Source organism: Triticum urartu, chromosome 7A, assembly GCF_056163025.1.
Source record: "Triticum urartu cultivar PI428250 chromosome 7A, HENAU_Tu73, whole genome shotgun sequence".
Taxonomy (NCBI): Eukaryota; Viridiplantae; Streptophyta; class Magnoliopsida; order Poales; family Poaceae; genus Triticum; species Triticum urartu.
Window position 1 is genome coordinate 115,420,653 of NC_141879.1, and position 10,150 is coordinate 115,430,802.

Below are 10,150 nucleotides of genomic sequence, written 5' to 3' on the forward strand. Positions count from 1 at the left end.
TTACCCATACAGTGGTGTTTGGATAATTGAGCAGGAAACATTTAGTATTGGGCTTCAAATGTTCCTGTTGAAAATCGGAGTACCATAGACATGCTTCGAGATAGCATTGACATGGTCAACAGGTGAAGATCAGACTTTGGAAACAAAAAGGATCCATCAGGAACAACTTATAGAATAAGTCCTACAATTTCCTCACGGAAGAATGACTAACCTTGACAAGAAGGAAACTATAACAATAGGTCCTCCGGCCAGGTGTGCTAGGCATGATATCACCTTACTGAGTCATATAAAGATGTTATAACTCCTGGAAATATGTTCCAACCATCATATCTGACCGAGATTCATATCTGACCGAGGGCTGCCGCGGCCGCAGGGGTGAGGCGCGCCCCGGGCATGCGCGAGCTTGAGGGAAAGCAGCAGGGGGGTGGCCGGAGCTGGGGCTGCCGGAGTGGCTCACAGGGAGGGGAGGTGAGGCGAGGCGCGCGGCGGGAGTGCGAGGGCGCGTGCGGACGACGGCTATGGCCGCGGTCGGCGAGCGGGAAACCAGGGGAAGGAGGAGGAGTGGTGCTCACAGGGGGGCACGTAGGGTCCAGGGCAACGGGGGGGGGGGGGGGGGGGGCGAGGAGGAGGACGGAGACGATGCGGCAGAGGGGAAGCAGGCCGGCGGTGAGGCTCCGGCGACGGGGTGGACATAGGCGATGGCGTCCGGCGAGGTGGCGGCGCGATGGCTCCGGCGGCAGCGTCGGGGCGCCGTGGGCGCCCAGATCCAGAACGGGGAGGAGGAGGTTGAGGACGGGGCATCAGGGCGTCGAGCGACGAGGAGGACGGCGAGGCGGCGAGGCGGGGGCGCTCTGGGTGGCATCGGCGCGACGATGGCGGGACGGGCGCGGGTGCTCGAGCTCGATCCAGAAGGGGATCGAGGAAAGTGGGGGGGTGCGTGGGGAGTGGGCAGTGGGTTAGGGTTTCGGTCGGGTGGGGGTTAAGGGAGTGTGGGGGGCGGCTGGGCCGTGGGGTGAGCCGGCCCGTTCGGGCGGCTGAGGCCAGCTGGGCCACTTGGCCCAGCGGGGGGGGGGGGTCCTGTTTTCTTTTCCTTTTTTTGTTTGCTCGTTTTCCTTTTCTTTCTCCTTTTCAATTTCTTTTCTGTTTACTTTTACCTTTGTTTTATAAATTATAAATCTAGCCCCTAAATTAGTAATAATACTTATGACACCGCCATAATTGATTTGGCACCCTAAACAATTAGTTTATATTTGTTTAGTATTCAAAAGACATTTAAATATTAGTTTTACTGTAGTTTTTATTAAACTAGCGCTTTTAACTACTTTATAAAAAAAGATGTTTTCTCCACCATAATTACCTACGCATTATTTGTCACCTCTCGGACATTTTAGATTTAAAGTTTGAAAACTTTGATGTTTGCATTGATTTTAAATTTGAAGTTTGAACTGGGTTTCTAACCGACGTGAGTTTAACAACAGTAGCTGAGGTGACGTGGCATCGTTAACGCAGGACTACTGTAGCCTAATTATCCGGGCGTCACAGAGACTTGTGCAATAGATTTTTTGTACTCATGAGTTCCGTTGTGTACCGACCATGATTGAAAATAATAAGAGCGCTAGCTTTCGGCTTCACCCAGTCTGAGGTCAGAGCTCGGATGACCCGGTCATGACAATCGCAGAGGTGCTCCCTTTAGTCCCTAGCCGAATAATCGGGAACGTAGGGGTAAGCACAGGAGCCAGGCAACCCATCTTGCAAATCGCTTAGGTCAATATGGTGCATATTGTGGCGTAATACACAAACAAGGAACGAAGCCGTACAAGTATAATCATATGCAAGAGGAAAAGCTCCATCAAGGGAGCCCCCAAGTAAACAGGGTATTTGAATTTGTGTGTCACAAACAAAGTTTTGACAAGGAGATTCTCTAGAAGTAACTTTTTTTCTTCAAAAAGGTATAATGCTTGGTCGAACTGAACACAAGTTAAAAATTTAAAACTTTGAGCATGAATGCAACTTAGCTGGTTAATGTGTTCGGTATTGATGACGCGGCCCGAGCTTGATGCGGGACAAGGTTCCATCCCCCAAGCCGGTCCCATGGTGGCGGAGCAAAGAGCTCGGCACTCCGAAGTGGTGACATAGCACGGTCAATGCGGGCTGGCAGAGTGATGCCGAAGTCCCTGGCATGGGGTAATGAAGTGTTGACGAAGCCCCCCATCCAGCCGAGGTGACGTGGTATGTCAGTACGCCGAGTTGACGATACTGCCCAACCCGGATCATTTTCCCGTGCATAAAAAATAGTGCAAACCGGACATAATAGTAATGATAATAAAAACAATCATTGCATAATTAATAATTTATGCAAAGTGAGTAATAAAAGAAATATGGCCTGGCGCCGAAGTCAATGTCGATGCAGGGCGTCGGCGTGATGCGGTAAAGGCGTGGCAAAGCCTGAATTCATAGGTCGGTCCGAGTTCCGGATGCGGCGTTCGCCGGACCATGTACGGAAACTGACCGAACCACCATGCGACCGTCGTTAATGCGCCCACCATTTGATAGACCTGTGTACATATGATGGACAAACCAAAGTAATAATTCCTTGGGAAAAATGAACCCAAACAAGCAAAAAATACTAGGATTAATAGCACCTAGTTTATTTGTTGTAGCAATCCGAAGAAAGGTGATTCCCAAAATTGGGACTCGATCCGCACACCCATTGCCTAATGGGCGATAAAGCGATGGCATGGCAATGCTGGCAAAGGTTGGCTCACCGAGGCAAAGCACTCGGTCCAGCTAACGTGACGGAGCTGGTCAGCTAGTGACGCCGAAGTCTCCGGAGTAGGTTGATGAAGAGAAGGCGAAGCCCCCGGTCCAGCCAAGATGTCGAAGCCTCGATGTCAGCCGATGAGTCGAAGTAGGTCGGCGCGATGGACACCGGCTTGAAGAAGCAACAGTGCGGCCCTGCCGATGCAGGTCGTGACGTGGTCAATGTCGGCTTGATGAAGTGAGCGTGCGGCGATGCCGGTGTGCCCGCTCCGTGTAATTCGTGGGGCGGCGATGTTGGTGATGATTTATCCTTCGCGATGCCGGACTCCTGTTCGGCTTGCCGAGATGATGATCCGAAGAAGTTGAGCTCGGTTCAACAAAGTGACGACGTGTCTAGCGCAGGTCGGCAGCCGTGGAGCAATATTGCCGGACTGGTTTGACACCAGCATGATGGTGAAGATCATGTTCAAAAGATTTTAAAATTAATGGGATGTGTTGGGGAACAAAAAACAATACCCCATACAAAACTTCCTTCAAAAAGGATGTCCGAAATCCCGTTCATAAAAAAGACGAACTCGGGTCGAATTCGTTTTCGCGCAGAAAACAGATCCAAAAAGTGATGCACTAATCGGAAGGTTCCCGAAGTTTGGAAGGTCGGATCGAGCTGAAATTTTGAGGGGTGGTAGATATGGGAATTCCACAGCCGTTCAACGGTTGGATCTTTCAAAGGACGTCCGAGATAGAAGCTTGGTACCACGCCATAAACTCGTCCAGATTCCCGTCTAGATTTGATAGGGCTTCGGTATATCGCGGATTGCCAGAGATTCCTTCATAGGAACTCGACAAAATTTTTCATGGTTGTTGTAGACTCAATTCCGCACAATTCCACCGAAGGAATCGTTAAAACGACACTTGAGGAGGCAGTGGCGGCGGATACAAGTTCGCTGTCCACAAAAACAGCACGGTCGCCCGAGGGCAATGTTGACGTTGAGCCCCCGAGCTTCATGAACGATTCCTCCATGATCTTGATAGGGATCGGAGTTGGTGTTGATGAACGCCCCCGTCCGAATATGATGATCGGAGATGGAGCACGGTCCTAGGTCGAGCCAAGGTGACCAGTTGAGCCGATGATGAAGATGTCGGCGTCGCAGTTGACCTGCGGGCGAGCCGTTGATCCTTTTGTCGATCACAAAGCGGAACTCTCAATGAAAGCACCAATGTCGGTGACAAAACCGCGGATCTCGGGTAGGGGGTCCCGAACTGTGCGTCTAAGATCGATGGTAACATGAGGCAGGGGACACGATGTTTTACCTAGGTTCGGGCCCTATTGATGGAGGTAATACCCCACGTCCTGCTTGATTGTTCTTGATCATATGAGTATTACAAGAGTTGATCTACCACGAGATCGTAGAGGCTAAACCCTAGAAGCTAGCCTAGGTATGATTGTCTGTATATGATCTATCGACTAGCCTGGCCTCGGTTTATATAATGCACCAGAGGCCTATGATAACAAGAGTCCTAGCCGAATACACCGGTGGGGAGGAGTCCTTGTCTTGATCACCAAGTCTTGTGGAACCTTCCATGTATGCGGCAGCTGTCCGAACTGGCCCATGAGTATACGGCCATGGGGGTCCTCGGCCCAATCTAACAGATCGGGAGACGACATGGTGAGCACCCCCTAGTCCAGGACACCGTCAGGTGCCATTCCATGATAGCATTGCCAAGTTTCATGAATTTCAGACGAGTTTTTGATTTACTAGAATTTAAAAATCAGGTATCTCAATGTTTTGCCGGCAATCAACGGTGCCCTGGTGTTTAAAATTCATTCTCATTTCCTGCATGGGACCTAAGCATGCACCCAAGGATACAAATTTGATTTTTCAACCAATTTATATGCACCGAAGCATGTGCATGTAGTTCAAATTTGAATTATGCACATAAATGCATTGAAAACTCAGTTAATGCATAAAAATGTCCAAACGAACCCTGAAAAATCCAAAAAATTGACACAACACTCCTGTTGTTCTATGTTGACACAAGAAATTTTTTGAAAGCAATAAGAGGCAATTGATATCATTCCGTCCCCAAAGGTGGGACGTTCCTACCGAAACCATCATGCTTGTTGTGAGAAGCTCTGGTTTGTGAGAAGCATATACCCGAACCTGCCCCAAATGGGACAAATTTTTTAACATGGCATGTTGATGCCGCTCCATGATAGCATGTCAAGTTTCATGAATTTCAGACGAGTTTTGGATTTATTAGTATTTAAAAACCAGGCATTTCAACGTTTTGCCGGCAATCAACAATGCCCTTGTGTTTGAATTTCATTCCCATCTCTTGCATGAGACCTAGAAATTTACCCAAGGACACATATTAGATTTTTCAACCAACCTTAGTGAATTGGAGCATGTGCTTGTAGTTCAAATTTTAATTATGCACATAAAATGCCTAGAAAATCCAGTTAATGCCTGAAAAATCACAAAAATTGACACAACACTCATGTTGTTCTATGTTGATACTAGAAATTTTTTGAAATCAATAAGAGGCAATGGATATCGTTTCGTCCCCAAAGGTGGGACGTTCCCTATCGAAACCATCATGCATGTTGTGAGAAGCTCTAGTTTGTGAGAAGCTTATACCCGAACCTGCCTCAAATGGGGCACATTTTTTTACCATGGCATGTTGATGCGGCTCCATGATAGCATGCCAAGTTTCATGAATTTCATACGAGTTTTGGATTTACTAGAATTTAAAAATCAGGTATCTCAACATTTTGCCGGCAATCAACAGCGCCCTGGTGTTTGAATTTCATTCCCATCTCTTGCATGGGACCTAGAAATTCACCCAAGGACACAGATGTGATTTTTCAACCAAATTTAGTGCATTGGAGCATGTGCTTGTAGTTCAAATTTGAATTATGCACATAAAATGCCTAGAAAACCCAGTTAATCTGTACTACTATTAAACAAACAAACATATTCATTGCTAAACGCACCCAGCCTAACCTACACATAACATCCCCGACCAATTACAACCTCACGATCAGAATCACTCAATTTCACCAAGCTGTCCAGATTACTCTAACTGTCATCCAAGAGTACGCGTACCAATTTCCCCTGGCGGACGATTACTCTGGCAATCCCACATCCGCCCAAGTCGCCCTCCCTTCGTTTCATCTGCCCCTACATCCTCCGCATACATCGTTATCCACTTCCCCCCTCCCTAGTCTCTTCTCTTCGCCGCCACCACAGGACACCGCCATGGACCTTTCCTCCCTCAAGATGCAGCGGTGGCAGCGTGAGATGCAGCGACTATGACGTGAGATGCAGCGGGCTCGGCCTTCATCGTGGGCGGCGAGGTTCCTCTCCTCCGTCGAGCAGCGGTGGCATGGGACGCAGCGGGATCGACCCGCCTCGGACTCGGCAGTGGGGTCTCTCTCCTCCCTCGAGCGGCGGTGGCCACGCGGAACACATCGGGCTCGGCCGCGGCGATGGATTTCTCTGGCGGGCCATTCAAAACCGCCGATGTGCGACTCCTCGCCTATGATTCTCGACCTATAGTCGCGAGAAGCTGAGAGAGCCTTGGTTCTACCTCTGTGTAGTACATAAAGAAATCTTCTTAATTTAGAGCTTGGAGGACGCAAGGATCTGAATCAACATAGCCACGTGCAACACCATGGCCAGGCGGACGCAAGGATTTGAATCAACAACTCATCTAATTTCATACATTCTAACTTGATTAGTTCGGTTGAATCTGGCATGCTTTTAGACTTAAATTTGATCTTGATTTCCTCCTACCTCCTTTATATGTATATGTGCACTGCAGGCGAAGTCGGCCGAAGAGAGCTAGCTAGATTTGTTGTTGGGGCGAGCTTGTTATTCTCCACATGGATACAAAACACAAATTTAATCTTCTATGTGCATGATCTTTTTTATGTTCTGAATTTGTTGTTGGGGCGAGCTTGTTATTCTCCACATGGATTTGAAGATGTTGAACGAGAGCCACACGCCGAGCAAGATCTCCATCTGGACCGGCAACGGTCTCCACAATCCGAAGGTAATTCCTCTTGTAGCAGCAAGGTGCCCACTAATAGCATACACGTATCTCTGAACTATAAATTATGATATGTGCCCCATGGTGAGAGCACTTAACAATTATTTTTGGAAAATACTCAGGCTGGTTTGCTGTAGTTCTTACATGTATTGCCATCTTGTAGCAGCATGGTTTGCTGTAGTTCTTACATGATTTTTTTGGTAGTAGTACTTATTGTATGTCTGCATATATGTTTGAATTGAACACCTGCTGCTGTTTTCTTGGTCCGTGCACTTGCGGAAAATATAATCAACTTAGTTGCTTGTGATCCTATTCTTCAAGTGAACTGTAGTTTAATAAAATGCCTTTGTTACTAATTCGTGATGCCTTCTTAGTGTTGTAAAGTGCAACCTGATCACGTCATATATCTCTACTAATTGTTGTACACTAACTGAGTTCAATATAATGTATTGTTATGTGGGTAAGTTTGCCTTGTGAATTGATTGCTTGTGATCTTGTTCTTCAAGTGAACTGTAGTTTAATCAAATGCCTTTGGTATTAATTCATGCTGCCCTCTCAGTACTGTAAAGTGCAACCTGGTCACGTCGTATATCTCTACTAATTTTAAAATTAATTTTAGGAACACTTCTTGACAGGAAGACGAGAACTTCCAGCATCTTATGGCTATTCATCAAATAATAACAGCAGCCAATGTGTATGTGTTGGTCTAAAAAAATGTTAGGCACAAAATGAGGATTATGTGGACAGTTGGTCCCTCAACTAATACGAGGGAGATTATCTAGAATGTTGCTGAGGATGACATCAATGTGGCTTGGCTAATATGTCACATGGAGACCATGTCGCGCACCAGAAAGTTATTGACTTGGTGAAGGAGTTGAGACCATGCTTTTAGACTCTTATGGACAAGTCGATTATAAGTCTGGCATGCCCATGCAAGCACATGATTTTGCTCTATCAATAAATATTGTATTTAAACCTTTTGAGCTTAATTGCACCGATTGCATGGCCATGGCTGACGAGCAGCGGCGCGAAGCAGGTGCAGCTGGCAGTAAGAGTAAGTATCACTTCTGTTTAACTCATGGCCAACAAAGAGTAAGTATCACTTGTCACTCACTATAGGAAGAACACTATTGTGACGACTATACATATATGTTCCAGTTCGTTGCTCGGTTGGTATTAATTTCTTACCACTTCCCTTTTTTGCAGTTAAGTTTTGCAACTGGGCTTTGATAAGAAGTTCATCCATATATGGGAGTACTATCTCATACACTTTGATGCTGGTTTCAAGTCATGAGCTGTTGGAGATTACCAGGTATGTATGTATATATGTGTGCTCTTTGTATTCCAATTACCTACACTATTCTCGGACAAATGAAAGTCATATACCCCCTCTGGTCTTGAGAAAAATCTTGCTGGAAATTGATTGGTGGTGTCCAATGCAGACTAAAATTTGAGTTGATTTTGCTTTATGTAATTATGTTAATATCAGCCATAAGATAGAGAGAGATCAGTAGACAATAGATCTTTGAATAAAAACTAAAATGTAATTTAGAACCTTTGTTGAACTGCACGCTGCAAACCTTCATCGTTTGATGATGTAAATAATCTGGGATAGAGACTTGACGGCCACATAATTAATTTACACTGACATAATGACCCAGGAACCAACATTGTCGAGCTTCAACATTTCGGTAAAACATCACATGGAAAATCGCCTACGACCGACTAGATTGTTAAATCCTGATGTGTTTTATGCTGAAGCTGAACTCAAGAAAGTGTGAATAAGCAAGAAAGCTTCCGAAGAGATAAGTGCATCATCTCTTATGCAATTGTGACTGCAACTATCTCCTTCCCAAGTGCTGGTATGATTTTTCTAGGCAGCTTAGCGACATCTTCTGAAATTTACTAGGATTTTACGTAGTTGCTTTTCCTCTGATAAGGTGTGCCAAGCTTACTGTTGTATAGTTTCTGAAATATACATTTTTTGGCACATTTTGTATCAGGTGATGACTTTGAATCTTTGCTTCTTTCATCAGATCATGCTTACCATTGGATATTCACATTAATAACTACAAGTGCCATGGCATTAGGTGTTTCCTTCATTTTAGCCTTTAAACTTGTGTATCCATTGTTAATTTAGTATGCTTTCTTCTCCTGAGGGTATATTCATCTTAGTTAGGAGGTCTTTGTGTGGCCTTAGTCATCCTAAATTTTGTGTTAATTCTTTTTTCAGTCTTTGTTAACTTTGTGAAATAATATTTATTAATCTGCTCATGCTAGTTTCCTTATATTGTACGGTTTGCCATTCTAGGATAGTAGCCTTTCCACACTGCTAAGATGTTGAAACACAGTGGCATGCTTAACTCATGTTTAATCTTAGTCAGAACTAAGCTTAGGGTAGAGAAAGGGTTGCTTGCATGCCATCCATATCACAGAGAAAATATTAAATTCTCTATCTCCATTTCATTACCATGAATCTACCGCTTTATTGATTTGTTTTTAGCTTCTAGATTTTCTGCAACTATATACACAATAGATATTGTTTGTCTGTAGTTCCACTCTAGTAGAAGCTGAGATAAACTATGAATGGGGGAAAACTTTACGATTCTTCCTGCTCGCAGGTGGTGCCCGCTATGACTCCCATGAGTGGCTTTACAGCAGCCATCGAGCCTTCAAATTCTGAAGATAACAAGCAGCCCAAATCCAAGAAGGAAACTAATTCAGTTCTTCTGGGATTACTATTTTTTTGGGCATCTTTCTTCAAACTTTGCATTGACACCACGTTCATATCAACAATGTTTATATGTTCCTTTGAAGTTCACCCAAGAAAATAAACATTATGATATTTGATTCCATTTTTACTATACAATAGACTAAATAGGCTATGACCATGCTGTGGAGAAGTTGTTCATCTAGTCGATTGCTATGGTTTTGTGGCAATTTTTTATACAATTATGAATTTTTTTCGTGTGCTGCTTGAAATTCACAAAATTGATGTGTTTGCAATTCTGCTTTTGTTTATAGAGAAGGGGATCATCTTAGAGTATGAATTCAAAAATTATACCTGTATGAATTTGTTTTTAATTCAGACATGTGTTGCGCGTGCATGCTTACTAGTGTATAAAAAGGCCAAACGAACCCTGAAAAATTCCAAGATTAAACACAACACTCCTGTTGTGTTCTATGTTGACACTAGAAATTTTCTGAAAGCAATAAGAGGCAACGGATATGATCCCGTCCCCAAAGGAGGTACATTCCCTATCGAAATCATCATGCTTTTTGTGAGAAGCTCTGGTTTGTGAGAATCTTATACCCAAACCTGCCCCAAATGGGACAA

At 44.8% G+C, this 10,150-nt stretch overlaps 1 long non-coding RNA gene across 2 annotated transcripts; it reads left to right on the forward strand.

The window, feature by feature from the left end:
* The first annotated feature begins 5,960 nt into the window (after nucleotides 1-5,960).
* Nucleotides 5,961-9,781, forward strand: LOC147958417 (uncharacterized). Of its 2 annotated transcripts, XR_015611179.1 has the most exons (5): nucleotides 5,961-6,816; nucleotides 7,433-7,867; nucleotides 8,020-8,125; nucleotides 8,475-8,675; nucleotides 9,435-9,781. It is a non-coding gene; the product is annotated as an uncharacterized LOC147958417 (long non-coding RNA). The 2 variants fall into 2 exon arrangements; XR_015611178.1 differs by having other exon boundaries at nucleotides 7,433-8,125.
* Nucleotides 9,782-10,150: the final 369 nt, after the last annotated feature.